The 12,982-nt window shown below is 51.4% G+C and overlaps 18 non-coding genes across 18 annotated transcripts; 12 read left to right on the top strand and 6 right to left on the bottom strand.

Annotated features, from left to right (window-relative positions):
- Positions 1-305: 305 nt before the first annotated feature.
- TRNAL-UAA (transfer RNA leucine (anticodon UAA)) lies at positions 306-388 on the bottom strand. Its single transcript has one exon. It is a non-coding gene; the product is annotated as a tRNA-Leu (tRNA).
- Positions 389-631: 243 nt separating this feature from the next.
- On the top strand, positions 632-703 carry TRNAE-UUC (transfer RNA glutamic acid (anticodon UUC)). Its single transcript has one exon. It is a non-coding gene; the product is annotated as a tRNA-Glu (tRNA).
- A 625-nt stretch (positions 704-1,328) lies between these two features.
- Positions 1,329-1,400, top strand: TRNAE-CUC (transfer RNA glutamic acid (anticodon CUC)). Its single transcript has one exon. It is a non-coding gene; the product is annotated as a tRNA-Glu (tRNA).
- A 1,089-nt stretch (positions 1,401-2,489) lies between these two features.
- Positions 2,490-2,572, bottom strand: TRNAL-UAA (transfer RNA leucine (anticodon UAA)). The gene has a single exon. It is a non-coding gene; the product is annotated as a tRNA-Leu (tRNA).
- A 243-nt stretch (positions 2,573-2,815) lies between these two features.
- Positions 2,816-2,887, top strand: TRNAE-UUC (transfer RNA glutamic acid (anticodon UUC)). The gene has a single exon. It is a non-coding gene; the product is annotated as a tRNA-Glu (tRNA).
- A 625-nt stretch (positions 2,888-3,512) lies between these two features.
- On the top strand, positions 3,513-3,584 carry TRNAE-CUC (transfer RNA glutamic acid (anticodon CUC)). The gene has a single exon. It is a non-coding gene; the product is annotated as a tRNA-Glu (tRNA).
- A 1,110-nt stretch (positions 3,585-4,694) lies between these two features.
- TRNAL-UAA (transfer RNA leucine (anticodon UAA)) lies at positions 4,695-4,777 on the bottom strand. Its single transcript has one exon. It is a non-coding gene; the product is annotated as a tRNA-Leu (tRNA).
- Positions 4,778-5,020: 243 nt separating this feature from the next.
- TRNAE-UUC (transfer RNA glutamic acid (anticodon UUC)) lies at positions 5,021-5,092 on the top strand. Its single transcript has one exon. It is a non-coding gene; the product is annotated as a tRNA-Glu (tRNA).
- Positions 5,093-5,718: 626 nt separating this feature from the next.
- On the top strand, positions 5,719-5,790 carry TRNAE-CUC (transfer RNA glutamic acid (anticodon CUC)). Its single transcript has one exon. It is a non-coding gene; the product is annotated as a tRNA-Glu (tRNA).
- A 1,110-nt stretch (positions 5,791-6,900) lies between these two features.
- Positions 6,901-6,983, bottom strand: TRNAL-UAA (transfer RNA leucine (anticodon UAA)). The gene has a single exon. It is a non-coding gene; the product is annotated as a tRNA-Leu (tRNA).
- Positions 6,984-7,226: 243 nt separating this feature from the next.
- On the top strand, positions 7,227-7,298 carry TRNAE-UUC (transfer RNA glutamic acid (anticodon UUC)). Its single transcript has one exon. It is a non-coding gene; the product is annotated as a tRNA-Glu (tRNA).
- A 625-nt stretch (positions 7,299-7,923) lies between these two features.
- TRNAE-CUC (transfer RNA glutamic acid (anticodon CUC)) lies at positions 7,924-7,995 on the top strand. The gene has a single exon. It is a non-coding gene; the product is annotated as a tRNA-Glu (tRNA).
- Positions 7,996-9,105: 1,110 nt separating this feature from the next.
- TRNAL-UAA (transfer RNA leucine (anticodon UAA)) lies at positions 9,106-9,188 on the bottom strand. Its single transcript has one exon. It is a non-coding gene; the product is annotated as a tRNA-Leu (tRNA).
- Positions 9,189-9,431: 243 nt separating this feature from the next.
- On the top strand, positions 9,432-9,503 carry TRNAE-UUC (transfer RNA glutamic acid (anticodon UUC)). The gene has a single exon. It is a non-coding gene; the product is annotated as a tRNA-Glu (tRNA).
- A 628-nt stretch (positions 9,504-10,131) lies between these two features.
- On the top strand, positions 10,132-10,203 carry TRNAE-CUC (transfer RNA glutamic acid (anticodon CUC)). Its single transcript has one exon. It is a non-coding gene; the product is annotated as a tRNA-Glu (tRNA).
- A 1,089-nt stretch (positions 10,204-11,292) lies between these two features.
- Positions 11,293-11,375, bottom strand: TRNAL-UAA (transfer RNA leucine (anticodon UAA)). The gene has a single exon. It is a non-coding gene; the product is annotated as a tRNA-Leu (tRNA).
- A 243-nt stretch (positions 11,376-11,618) lies between these two features.
- Positions 11,619-11,690, top strand: TRNAE-UUC (transfer RNA glutamic acid (anticodon UUC)). The gene has a single exon. It is a non-coding gene; the product is annotated as a tRNA-Glu (tRNA).
- A 625-nt stretch (positions 11,691-12,315) lies between these two features.
- Positions 12,316-12,387, top strand: TRNAE-CUC (transfer RNA glutamic acid (anticodon CUC)). The gene has a single exon. It is a non-coding gene; the product is annotated as a tRNA-Glu (tRNA).
- Positions 12,388-12,982: the final 595 nt, after the last annotated feature.

Genomic DNA, 12,982 nt, shown 5'->3' with positions numbered 1-12,982 from the left:
AAAAGGGGAGAAATCTGCAAGAGCCGGGTTAAAAAATTCCAGGGGCAGACCCATGTTCCCCAGGAAGCAAGTACTTCCTCCTGCTCCCTTCAGTGGGAAAAGATATAGGAGGTGTATTTCTCTAAGCAGGGGATCTGCGTAGATGGCACTGCATTGCTTTGGGAAGCATCCATGCTGGTAGCAGAATAGCAGCAGACCCCACAGCTGAGACTTGAATGGGGACTGTTGGAGAGGGGCAGTGGAAGGGCGCAGGAAAATGCTTTTCAAAAGCATCTGCACTTTCTTACAAAGCAGCTGAAAACCCATACCAGGAATGGGGCTCGAACCCATGCGGACAAACGTCCATTGGATCTTAAGTCCAACGCCTTAACCACTCGGCCACCCTGGTGAGACCCAAGGCCCAGCTTTACTCAACTCCCTTTTTCTGCTGGCTGCTGCAGCACCGGCTGTCCAGCAAGAGCTGTTTGCGGAGTTAAAAGGCTTTTGCAGGAGGCTAAAGGTAAATGCTTATGACAAACACACTGTGTGACACCTAACTTTCTCCCACTCGGACTTTACGGGCAATTTTTATATTGGAGTTAGCTTAGTCACAATAAGGAGGTGAGCAAGGCAAACACACAAGAGCATCTCCTCCCTGGTGGTCTAGTGGCTAGGATTCGGCGCTTTCACCGCCGCGGCCCGGGTTCGATTCCCGGTCAGGGAAGATACCTCTAAAGCATAGATTTGAGTGTTTTGTCCCAGTAGCTTTTTTTAAACGAAGGTCCTTAAAAAGGTACCCCTACCCATGAACGAAAGAGGAGGAAAGGGACTGGGTCCCCTGTGCCCCAGGTTGTTTTGCTCCCATTGCCCTCAGCCACCTTTATGCGCACGCACTCCTCTACCCAGTCTGGTGCTCTATGTGTGTGTAAAGTGCAGTACCAGCTCACCAGAAAGGTAAATTGCTGGAAACCCCTGCTGTGATGCATACATCTACTTTGGAGCACTCTTCTCCCTTGCACTCTTGAATCGCTTAAGAGCAATGTATTCTTCCAGCAAGCTGAATAACGAGACAGGGTTGAGAAAGTGTTCCAGCTGTCTGTGCGCCATCAGCAGCCACTAGGTGTCCCTCTTGTGTTTTCCCGTGGATCCCGATTGTACAGGAATTCATCGGTTCAGTAGCAAGGGGGAGAGGATGGCCTGTGCTTGGAAGTGACAGACAGTCGGGTGGCATTATGAGGATTTTTTCAATTTCTGATTCATATGTGCTGTAGAGAAAAATAAGCTTTCAGCCCCCATGAGCTTTGTCATTCGGAAAGCAGTGTATGAACTTTTGCTGCATGGCACTGGGCTCCCTGGTGGTCTAGTGGTTAGGATTCGGCGCTCTCACCGCCGCGGCCCGGGTTCGATTCCCGGTCAGGGAAAAGTCCTTCTTCTGCCCTTGAAAACTTTTCCTTCCCGTAGGTCGCGGGCTTCTCAAAATGAAGTTGCTTTCTGACTCACAGTTTGCCTAGCATCACGCAGTATAGCTCCAAATATCATTTTCGCAAGGTCCCTTTATAGCTGCTTTCCACAACGGGAGGAAAGTCACTTGTGCAAGGCTCTTGAGCAAGTGAGACCCTGTATTCCAAAGTGCAATTCCTTTTGTAGGCTTCTGACCACATGGCGTGCGGCAGGAAGTCTCCTTTGACAGGCCTGCAGGCTTTGTTTCCAAATGGCATCCTGGACCCATTGCAACCCACCTTTTTGCTAAAATGGAAGTCTGGATCTGGGTAAGAAAAAACTGAGCTGCACGTACGGAAAAAAGCAGACGCCAGCCACAGGGAGGGTGTGGCCAGGGCAGTCTGATTTGCATACTGACCTGTGGCATCTTGGGAATGTATAGGCTTTGGAGCTTAACGGGTGCTGCAGGGGTCTGCCTGGCTGGAGAGATGCCTGTCTGGTACACCCCTCAGGACAGACGGTGCCTTCCGTTCGAACATGGAGGGTGAGGGACATGGGTCACCCTCTTATACAGGGGTGTGGCTGTGGGCAGGACGGGTTGTGGGGGACCCGTCAGGGCATTGCCCGTTCGGAAGGCGAGAGGAGGGAACTCTCCTCAATTTTCCCCCAGAGGTTTGGGGAAAAGCCTTTGCACGTTTGAGCCAGCCGGGCCTGCATCAGCAGATCCTGCTCCTCTGGCAAGGGAGAGCTTGTAGGTGAAATCAAAAAAGGGGAGAAATCTGCAAGAGCCGGGTTAAAAAATTCCAGGGGCAGACCCATGTTCCCCAGGAAGCAAGTACTTCCTCCTGCTCCCTTCAGTGGGAAAAGATATAGGAGGTGTATTTCTCTAAGCAGGGGATCTGCGTAGATGGCACTGCATTGCTTTGGGAAGCATCCATGCTGGTAGCAGAATAGCAGCAGACCCCACAGCTGAGACTTGAATGGGGACTGTTGGAGAGGGGCAGTGGAAGGGCGCAGGAAAATGCTTTTCAAAAGCATCTGCACTTTCTTACAAAGCAGCTGAAAACCCATACCAGGAATGGGGCTCGAACCCATGCGGACAAACGTCCATTGGATCTTAAGTCCAACGCCTTAACCACTCGGCCACCCTGGTGAGACCCAAGGCCCAGCTTTACTCAACTCCCTTTTTCTGCTGGCTGCTGCAGCACCGGCTGTCCAGCAAGAGCTGTTTGCGGAGTTAAAAGGCTTTTGCAGGAGGCTAAAGGTAAATGCTTATGACAAACACACTGTGTGACACCTAACTTTCTCCCACTCGGACTTTACGGGCAATTTTTATATTGGAGTTAGCTTAGTCACAATAAGGAGGTGAGCAAGGCAAGCACACAAGAGCATCTCCTCCCTGGTGGTCTAGTGGCTAGGATTCGGCGCTTTCACCGCCGCGGCCCGGGTTCGATTCCCGGTCAGGGAAGATACCTCTAAAGCATAGATTTGAGTGTTTTGTCCCAGTAGCTTTTTTTAAACGAAGGTCCTTAAAAAGGTACCCCTACCCATGAACGAAAGAGGAGGAAAGGGACTGGGTCCACTGTGCCCCAGGTTGTTTTGCTCCCATTGCCCTCAGCCACCTTTATGCGCACGCACTCCTCCACCCAGTCTGGTGCTCTATGTGTGTGTAAAGTGCAGTACCAGCTCACCAGAAAGGTAAATTGCTGGAAACCCCTGCTGTGATGCATACATCTACTTTGGAGCACTCTTCTCCCTTGCACTCTTGAATCGCTTAAGAGCAATGTATTCTTCCAGCAAGCTGAATAACGAGACAGGGTTGAGAAAGTGTTCCAGCTGTCTGTGCGCCATCAGCAGCCACTAGGTGTCCCTCTTGTGTTTTCCCGTGGATCCCGATTGTACAGGAATTCATCGGTTCAGTAGCAAGGGGGAGAGGATGGCCTGTGCTTGGAAGGGACAGACAGTCGGGTGGCATTATGAGGATTTTTTCAATTTCTGATTCATATGTGCTGTAGAGAAAAATAAGCTTTCAGCCCCCATGAGCTTTGTCATTCGGAAAGCAGTGTATGAACTTTTGCTGCATGGCACTGGGCTCCCTGGTGGTCTAGTGGTTAGGATTCGGCGCTCTCACCGCCGCGGCCCGGGTTCGATTCCCGGTCAGGGAAAAGTCCTTCTTCTTCCCTTCAAAACTTTTCCTTCCCGTAGGTCGCGGGCTTCTCAAAATGAAGTTGCTTTCTGACTCACAGTTTCCCTAGCATCACGCAGTATAGCTCCAAATATCATTTTCGCAAGGTCCCTTTATAGCTGCTTTCCACAGCGGGAGGAAAGTCACTTGTGTAAGGCTCTTGAGCAAGTGAGACCCTGTATTCCAAAGTGCAATTCCTTTTGTAGGCTTCTGACCACATGGCGTGCGGCAGGAAGTCTCCTTTGACAGGCCTGCAGTTTTTTTTCCAAATGGCATCCTGGACCCATTGCAACCCACCTTTTTGCTAAAATGGAAGTCTGGATCTGGGTAAGAAAAAACTGAGCTGCATGTACGGAAAAAAGCAGAGGCCAGCCACAGGGAGGGTGTGGCCAGGGCTGTCTGATTTGCATACTGACCTGTGGCATCTTGGGAATGTATAGGCTTTGGAGCTTAACGGGTGCTGCAGGGGTCTGCCTGGCTGGAGAGATGCCTGTCTGGTACACCCCTCAGGACAGACGGTGCCTTCCGTTCGAACATGGAGGGTGAGGGACATGGGTCACCCTCTTATACAGGGGTGTGGCTGTGGGCAGGATGGGTTGTGGGGGACCCGTCAGGGCATTGCCCGTTTGGAAGCCCGTTCGGAAGGCCAGAGGAGGCGGGGGCAGGGAACTCTCCTCAATTTTCCCCCAGAGGTTTGGGGAAAAGCCTTTGCACGTTTGAGCCAGCCGGGCCTGCATCAGCAGATCCTGCTCCTCTGGCAAGGGAGAGCTTGTAGGTGAAATCAAAAAAGGGGAGAAATCTGCAAGAGCCGGGTTAAAAAATTCCAGGGGCAGACCCATGTTCCCCAGGAAGCAAGTACTTCCTCCTGCTCCCTTCAGTGGGAAAAGATATAGGAGGTGTATTTCTCTAAGCAGGGGATCTGCGTAGATGGCACTGCATTGCTTTGGGAAGCATCCATGCTGGTAGCAGAATAGCAGCAGACCCCACAGCTGAGACTTGAATGGGGACTGTTGGAGAGGGGCAGTGGAAGGGCGCAGGAAAATGCTTTTCAAAAGCATCTGCACTTTCTTACAAAGCAGCTGAAAACCCATACCAGGAATGGGGCTCGAACCCATGCGGACAAACGTCCATTGGATCTTAAGTCCAACGCCTTAACCACTCGGCCACCCTGGTGAGACCCAAGGCCCAGCTTTACTCAACTCCCTTTTTCTGCTGGCTGCTGCAGCACCGGCTGTCCAGCAAGAGCTGTTTGCGGAGTTAAAAGGCTTTTGCAGGAGGCTAAAGGTAAATGCTTATGACAAACACACTGTGTGACACCTAACTTTCTCCCACTCGGACTTTACGGGCAATTTTTATATTGGAGTTAGCTTAGTCACAATAAGGAGGTGAGCAAGGCAAACACACAAGAGCATCTCCTCCCTGGTGGTCTAGTGGCTAGGATTCGGCGCTTTCACCGCCGCGGCCCGGGTTCGATTCCCGGTCAGGGAAGATACCTCTAAAGCATAGATTTGAGTGTTTTGTCCCAGTAGCTTTTTTTAAACGAAGGTCCTTAAAAAGGTACCCCTACCCATGAACGAAAGAGGAGGAAAGGGACTGGGTCCCCTGTGCCCCAGGTTGTTTTGCTCCCATTGCCCTCAGCCACCTTTATGCGCACGCACTCCTCTACCCAGTCTGGTGCTCTATGTGTGTGTAAAGTGCAGTACCAGCTCACCAGAAAGGTAAATTGCTGGAAACCCCTGCTGTGATGCATACATCTACTTTGGAGCACTCTTCTCCCTTGCACTCTTGAATCGCTTAAGAGCAATGTATTCTTCCAGCAAGCTGAATAACGAGACAGGGTTGAGAAAGTGTTCCAGCTGTCTGTGCGCCATCAGCAGCCACTAGGTGTCCCTCTTGTGTTTTCCCGTGGATCCCGATTGTACAGGAATTCATCGGTTCAGTAGCAAGGGGGAGAGGATGGCCTGTGCTTGGAAGTGACAGACAGTCGGGTGGCATTATGAGGATTTTTTCAATTTCTGATTCATATGTGCTGTAGAGAAAAATAAGCTTTCAGCCCCCATGAGCTTTGTCATTCGGAAAGCAGTGTATGAACTTTTGCTGCATGGCCCCTCGGCTCCCTGGTGGTCTAGTGGTTAGGATTCGGCGCTCTCACCGCCGCGGCCCGGGTTCGATTCCCGGTCAGGGAAAAGTCCTTCTTCTGCCCTTGAAAACTTTTCCTTCCCGTAGGTCGCGGGCTTCTCAAAATGAAGTTGCTTTCTGACTCACAGTTTGCCTAGCATCACGCAGTATAGCTCCAAATATCATTTTCGCAAGGTCCCTTTATAGCTGCTTTCCACAGCGGGAGGAAAGTCACTTGTGTAAGGCTCTTGAGCAAGTGAGACCCTGTATTCCAAAGTGCAATTCCTTTTGTAGGCTTCTGACCACATGGCGTGCGGCAGGAAGTCTCCTTTGACAGGCCTGCAGTTTTTTTTCCAAATGGCATCCTGGACCCATTGCAACCCACCTTTTTGCTAAAATGGAAGTCTGGATCTGGGTAAGAAAAAACTGAGCTGCATGTACGGAAAAAAGCAGAGGCCAGCCACAGGGAGGGTGTGGCCAGGGCTGTCTGATTTGCATACTGACCTGTGGCATCTTGGGAATGTATAGGCTTTGGAGCTTAACGGGTGCTGCAGGGGTCTGCCTGGCTGGAGAGATGCCTGTCTGGTACACCCCTCAGGACAGACGGTGCCTTCCGTTCGAACATGGAGGGTGAGGGACATGGGTCACCCTCTTATACAGGGGTGTGGCTGTGGGCAGGATGGGTTGTGGGGGACCCGTCAGGGCATTGCCCGTTTGGAAGCCCGTTCGGAAGGCCAGAGGAGGCGGGGGCAGGGAACTCTCCTCAATTTTCCCCCAGAGGTTTGGGGAAAAGCCTTTGCACGTTTGAGCCAGCCGGGCCTGCATCAGCAGATCCTGCTCCTCTGGCAAGGGAGAGCTTGTAGGTGAAATCAAAAAAGGGGAGAAATCTGCAAGAGCCGGGTTAAAAAATTCCAGGGGCAGACCCATGTTCCCCAGGAAGCAAGTACTTCCTCCTGCTCCCTTCAGTGGGAAAAGATATAGGAGGTGTATTTCTCTAAGCAGGGGATCTGCGTAGATGGCACTGCATTGCTTTGGGAAGCATCCATGCTGGTAGCAGAATAGCAGCAGACCCCACAGCTGAGACTTGAATGGGGACTGTTGGAGAGGGGCAGTGGAAGGGCGCAGGAAAATGCTTTTCAAAAGCATCTGCACTTTCTTACAAAGCAGCTGAAAACCCATACCAGGAATGGGGCTCGAACCCATGCGGACAAACGTCCATTGGATCTTAAGTCCAACGCCTTAACCACTCGGCCACCCTGGTGAGACCCAAGGCCCAGCTTTACTCAACTCCCTTTTTCTGCTGGCTGCTGCAGCACCGGCTGTCCAGCAAGAGCTGTTTGCGGAGTTAAAAGGCTTTTGCAGGAGGCTAAAGGTAAATGCTTATGACAAACACACTGTGTGACACCTAACTTTCTCCCACTCGGACTTTACGGGCAATTTTTATATTGGAGTTAGCTTAGTCACAATAAGGAGGTGAGCAAGGCAAGCACACAAGAGCATCTCCTCCCTGGTGGTCTAGTGGCTAGGATTCGGCGCTTTCACCGCCGCGGCCCGGGTTCGATTCCCGGTCAGGGAAGATACCTCTAAAGCATAGATTTGAGTGTTTTGTCCCAGTAGCTTTTTTTAAACGAAGGTCCTTAAAAAGGTACCCCTACCCATGAACGAAAGAGGAGGAAAGGGACTGGGTCCACTGTGCCCCAGGTTGTTTTGCTCCCATTGCCCTCAGCCACCTTTATGCGCACGCACTCCTCCACCCAGTCTGGTGCTCTATGTGTGTGTAAAGTGCAGTACCAGCTCACCAGAAAGGTAAATTGCTGGAAACCCCTGCTGTGATGCATACATCTACTTTGGAGCACTCTTCTCCCTTGCACTCTTGAATCGCTTAAGAGCAATGTATTCTTCCAGCAAGCTGAATAACGAGACAGGGTTGAGAAAGTGTTCCAGCTGTCTGTGCGCCATCAGCAGCCACTAGGTGTCCCTCTTGTGTTTTCCCGTGGATCCCGATTGTACAGGAATTCATCGGTTCAGTAGCAAGGGGGAGAGGATGGCCTGTGCTTGGAAGGGACAGACAGTCGGGTGGCATTATGAGGATTTTTTCAATTTCTGATTCATATGTGCTGTAGAGAAAAATAAGCTTTCAGCCCCCATGAGCTTTGTCATTCGGAAAGCAGTGTATGAACTTTTGCTGCATGGCACTGGGCTCCCTGGTGGTCTAGTGGTTAGGATTCGGCGCTCTCACCGCCGCGGCCCGGGTTCGATTCCCGGTCAGGGAAAAGTCCTTCTTCTTCCCTTCAAAACTTTTCCTTCCCGTAGGTCGCGGGCTTCTCAAAATGAAGTTGCTTTCTGACTCACAGTTTCCCTAGCATCACGCAGTATAGCTCCAAATATCATTTTCGCAAGGTCCCTTTATAGCTGCTTTCCACAGCGGGAGGAAAGTCACTTGTGTAAGGCTCTTGAGCAAGTGAGACCCTGTATTCCAAAGTGCAATTCCTTTTGTAGGCTTCTGACCACATGGCGTGCGGCAGGAAGTCTCCTTTGACAGGCCTGCAGTTTTTTTTCCAAATGGCATCCTGGACCCATTGCAACCCACCTTTTTGCTAAAATGGAAGTCTGGATCTGGGTAAGAAAAAACTGAGCTGCATGTACGGAAAAAAGCAGAGGCCAGCCACAGGGAGGGTGTGGCCAGGGCTGTCTGATTTGCATACTGACCTGTGGCATCTTGGGAATGTATAGGCTTTGGAGCTTAACGGGTGCTGCAGGGGTCTGCCTGGCTGGAGAGATGCCTGTCTGGTACACCCCTCAGGACAGACGGTGCCTTCCGTTCGAACATGGAGGGTGAGGGACATGGGTCACCCTCTTATACAGGGGTGTGGCTGTGGGCAGGATGGGTTGTGGGGGACCCGTCAGGGCATTGCCCGTTTGGAAGCCCGTTCGGAAGGCCAGAGGAGGCGGGGGCAGGGAACTCTCCTCAATTTTCCCCCAGAGGTTTGGGGAAAAGCCTTTGCACGTTTGAGCCAGCCGGGCCTGCATCAGCAGATCCTGCTCCTCTGGCAAGGGAGAGCTTGTAGGTGAAATCAAAAAAGGGGAGAAATCTGCAAGAGCCGGGTTAAAAAATTCCAGGGGCAGACCCATGTTCCCCAGGAAGCAAGTACTTCCTCCTGCTCCCTTCAGTGGGAAAAGATATAGGAGGTGTATTTCTCTAAGCAGGGGATCTGCGTAGATGGCACTGCATTGCTTTGGGAAGCATCCATGCTGGTAGCAGAATAGCAGCAGACCCCACAGCTGAGACTTGAATGGGGACTGTTGGAGAGGGGCAGTGGAAGGGCGCAGGAAAATGCTTTTCAAAAGCATCTGCACTTTCTTACAAAGCAGCTGAAAACCCATACCAGGAATGGGGCTCGAACCCATGCGGACAAACGTCCATTGGATCTTAAGTCCAACGCCTTAACCACTCGGCCACCCTGGTGAGACCCAAGGCCCAGCTTTACTCAACTCCCTTTTTCTGCTGGCTGCTGCAGCACCGGCTGTCCAGCAAGAGCTGTTTGCGGAGTTAAAAGGCTTTTGCAGGAGGCTAAAGGTAAATGCTTATGACAAACACACTGTGTGACACCTAACTTTCTCCCACTCGGACTTTACGGGCAATTTTTATATTGGAGTTAGCTTAGTCACAATAAGGAGGTGAGCAAGGCAAACACACAAGAGCATCTCCTCCCTGGTGGTCTAGTGGCTAGGATTCGGCGCTTTCACCGCCGCGGCCCGGGTTCGATTCCCGGTCAGGGAAGATACCTCTAAAGCATAGATTTGAGTGTTTTGTCCCAGTAGCTTTTTTTAAACGAAGGTCCTTAAAAAGGTACCCCTACCCATGAACGAAAGAGGAGGAAAGGGACTGGGTCCCCTGTGCCCCAGGTTGTTTTGCTCCCATTGCCCTCAGCCACCTTTATGCGCACGCACTCCTCTACCCAGTCTGGTGCTCTATGTGTGTGTAAAGTGCAGCAGTACCAGCTCACCAGAAAGGTAAATTGCTGGAAACCCCTGCTGTGATGCATACATCTACTTTGGAGCACTCTTCTCCCTTGCACTCTTGAATCGCTTAAGAGCAATGTATTCTTCCAGCAAGCTGAATAACGAGACAGGGTTGAGAAAGTGTTCCAGCTGTCTGTGCGCCATCAGCAGCCACTAGGTGTCCCTCTTGTGTTTTCCCGTGGATCCCGATTGTACAGGAATTCATCGGTTCAGTAGCAAGGGGGAGAGGATGGCCTGTGCTTGGAAGTGACAGACAGTCGGGTGGCATTATGAGGATTTTTTCAATTTCTGATTCATATGTGCTGTAGAGAAAAATAAGCTTTCAGCCCCCATGAGCTTTGTCATTCGGAAAGCAGTGTATGAACTTTTGCTGCATGGCACTGGGCTCCCTGGTGGTCTAGTGGTTAGGATTCGGCGCTCTCACCGCCGCGGCCCGGGTTCGATTCCCGGTCAGGGAAAAGTCCTTCTTCTGCCCTTGAAAACTTTTCCTTCCCGTAGGTCGCGGGCTTCTCAAAATGAAGTTGCTTTCTGACTCACAGTTTGCCTAGCATCACGCAGTATAGCTCCAAATATCATTTTCGCAAGGTCCCTTTATAGCTGCTTTCCACAACGGGAGGAAAGTCACTTGTGCAAGGCTCTTGAGCAAGTGAGACCCTGTATTCCAAAGTGCAATTCCTTTTGTAGGCTTCTGACCACATGGCGTGCGGCAGGAAGTCTCCTTTGACAGGCCTGCAGGCTTTGTTTCCAAATGGCATCCTGGACCCATTGCAACCCACCTTTTTGCTAAAATGGAAGTCTGGATCTGGGTAAGAAAAAACTGAGCTGCACGTACGGAAAAAAGCAGACGCCAGCCACAGGGAGGGTGTGGCCAGGGCAGTCTGATTTGCATACTGACCTGTGGCATCTTGGGAATGTATAGGCTTTGGAGCTTAACGGGTGCTGCAGGGGTCTGCCTGGCTGGAGAGATGCCTGTCTGGTACACCCCTCAGGACAGACGGTGCCTTCCGTTCGAACATGGAGGGTGAGGGACATGGGTCACCCTCTTATACAGGGGTGTGGCTGTGGGCAGGACGGGTTGTGGGGGACCCGTCAGGGCATTGCCCGTTCGGAAGGCGAGAGGAGGGAACTCTCCTCAATTTTCCCCCAGAGGTTTGGGGAAAAGCCTTTGCACGTTTGAGCCAGCCGGGCCTGCATCAGCAGATCCTGCTCCTCTGGCAAGGGAGAGCTTGTAGGTGAAATCAAAAAAGGGGAGAAATCTGCAAGAGCCGGGTTAAAAAATTCCAGGGGCAGACCCATGTTCCCCAGGAAGCAAGTACTTCCTCCTGCTCCCTTCAGTGGGAAAAGATATAGGAGGTGTATTTCTCTAAGCAGGGGATCTGCGTAGATGGCACTGCATTGCTTTGGGAAGCATCCATGCTGGTAGCAGAATAGCAGCAGACCCCACAGCTGAGACTTGAATGGGGACTGTTGGAGAGGGGCAGTGGAAGGGCGCAGGAAAATGCTTTTCAAAAGCATCTGCACTTTCTTACAAAGCAGCTGAAAACCCATACCAGGAATGGGGCTCGAACCCATGCGGACAAACGTCCATTGGATCTTAAGTCCAACGCCTTAACCACTCGGCCACCCTGGTGAGACCCAAGGCCCAGCTTTACTCAACTCCCTTTTTCTGCTGGCTGCTGCAGCACCGGCTGTCCAGCAAGAGCTGTTTGCGGAGTTAAAAGGCTTTTGCAGGAGGCTAAAGGTAAATGCTTATGACAAACACACTGTGTGACACCTAACTTTCTCCCACTCGGACTTTACGGGCAATTTTTATATTGGAGTTAGCTTAGTCACAATAAGGAGGTGAGCAAGGCAAGCACACAAGAGCATCTCCTCCCTGGTGGTCTAGTGGCTAGGATTCGGCGCTTTCACCGCCGCGGCCCGGGTTCGATTCCCGGTCAGGGAAGATACCTCTAAAGCATAGATTTGAGTGTTTTGTCCCAGTAGCTTTTTTTAAACGAAGGTCCTTAAAAAGGTACCCCTACCCATGAACGAAAGAGGAGGAAAGGGACTGGGTCCACTGTGCCCCAGGTTGTTTTGCTCCCATTGCCCTCAGCCACCTTTATGCGCACGCACTCCTCCACCCAGTCTGGTGCTCTATGTGTGTGTAAAGTGCAGTACCAGCTCACCAGAAAGGTAAATTGCTGGAAACCCCTGCTGTGATGCATACATCTACTTTGGAGCACTCTTCTCCCTTGCACTCTTGAATCGCTTAAGAGCAATGTATTCTTCCAGCAAGCTGAATAACGAGACAGGGTTGAGAAAGTGTTCCAGCTGTCTGTGCGCCATCAGCAGCCACTAGGTGTCCCTCTTGTGTTTTCCCGTGGATCCCGATTGTACAGGAATTCATCGGTTCAGTAGCAAGGGGGAGAGGATGGCCTGTGCTTGGAAGGGACAGACAGTCGGGTGGCATTATGAGGATTTTTTCAATTTCTGATTCATATGTGCTGTAGAGAAAAATAAGCTTTCAGCCCCCATGAGCTTTGTCATTCGGAAAGCAGTGTATGAACTTTTGCTGCATGGCACTGGGCTCCCTGGTGGTCTAGTGGTTAGGATTCGGCGCTCTCACCGCCGCGGCCCGGGTTCGATTCCCGGTCAGGGAAAAGTCCTTCTTCTTCCCTTCAAAACTTTTCCTTCCCGTAGGTCGCGGGCTTCTCAAAATGAAGTTGCTTTCTGACTCACAGTTTCCCTAGCATCACGCAGTATAGCTCCAAATATCATTTTCGCAAGGTCCCTTTATAGCTGCTTTCCACAGCGGGAGGAAAGTCACTTGTGTAAGGCTCTTGAGCAAGTGAGACCCTGTATTCCAAAGTGCAATTCCTTTTGTAGGCTTCTGACCACATGGCGTGCGGCAGGAAGTCTCCTTTGACAGGCCTGCAGTTTTTTTTCCAAATGGCATCCTGGACCCATTGCAACCCACCTTTTTGCTAAAATGGAAGTCTGGATCTGGGTAAGAAAAAACTGAGCTGCATGTACGGAAAAAAGCAGAGGCCAGCCACAGGGAGGGTGTGGCCAGGGCTGTCTGATTTGCATACTGACCTGTGGCATCTTGGGAATGTATAGGCTTTGGAGCTTAACGGGTGCTGCAGGGGTCTGCCTGGCTGGAGAGATGCCTGTCTGGTACACCCCTCAGGACAGACGGTGCCTTCCGTTCGAACATGGAGGGTGAGGGACATGGGTCACCCTCTTATACAGGGG

This window comes from Lissotriton helveticus, chromosome 4_1 (assembly GCF_964261635.1).
Source record: "Lissotriton helveticus chromosome 4_1, aLisHel1.1, whole genome shotgun sequence".
In the NCBI taxonomy this organism is placed as follows: domain Eukaryota; kingdom Metazoa; phylum Chordata; class Amphibia; order Caudata; family Salamandridae; genus Lissotriton; species Lissotriton helveticus.
The sequence above is the reverse complement of the archived record's forward strand: the minus strand, read 5'-3'. Positions and strand labels throughout refer to the sequence as shown.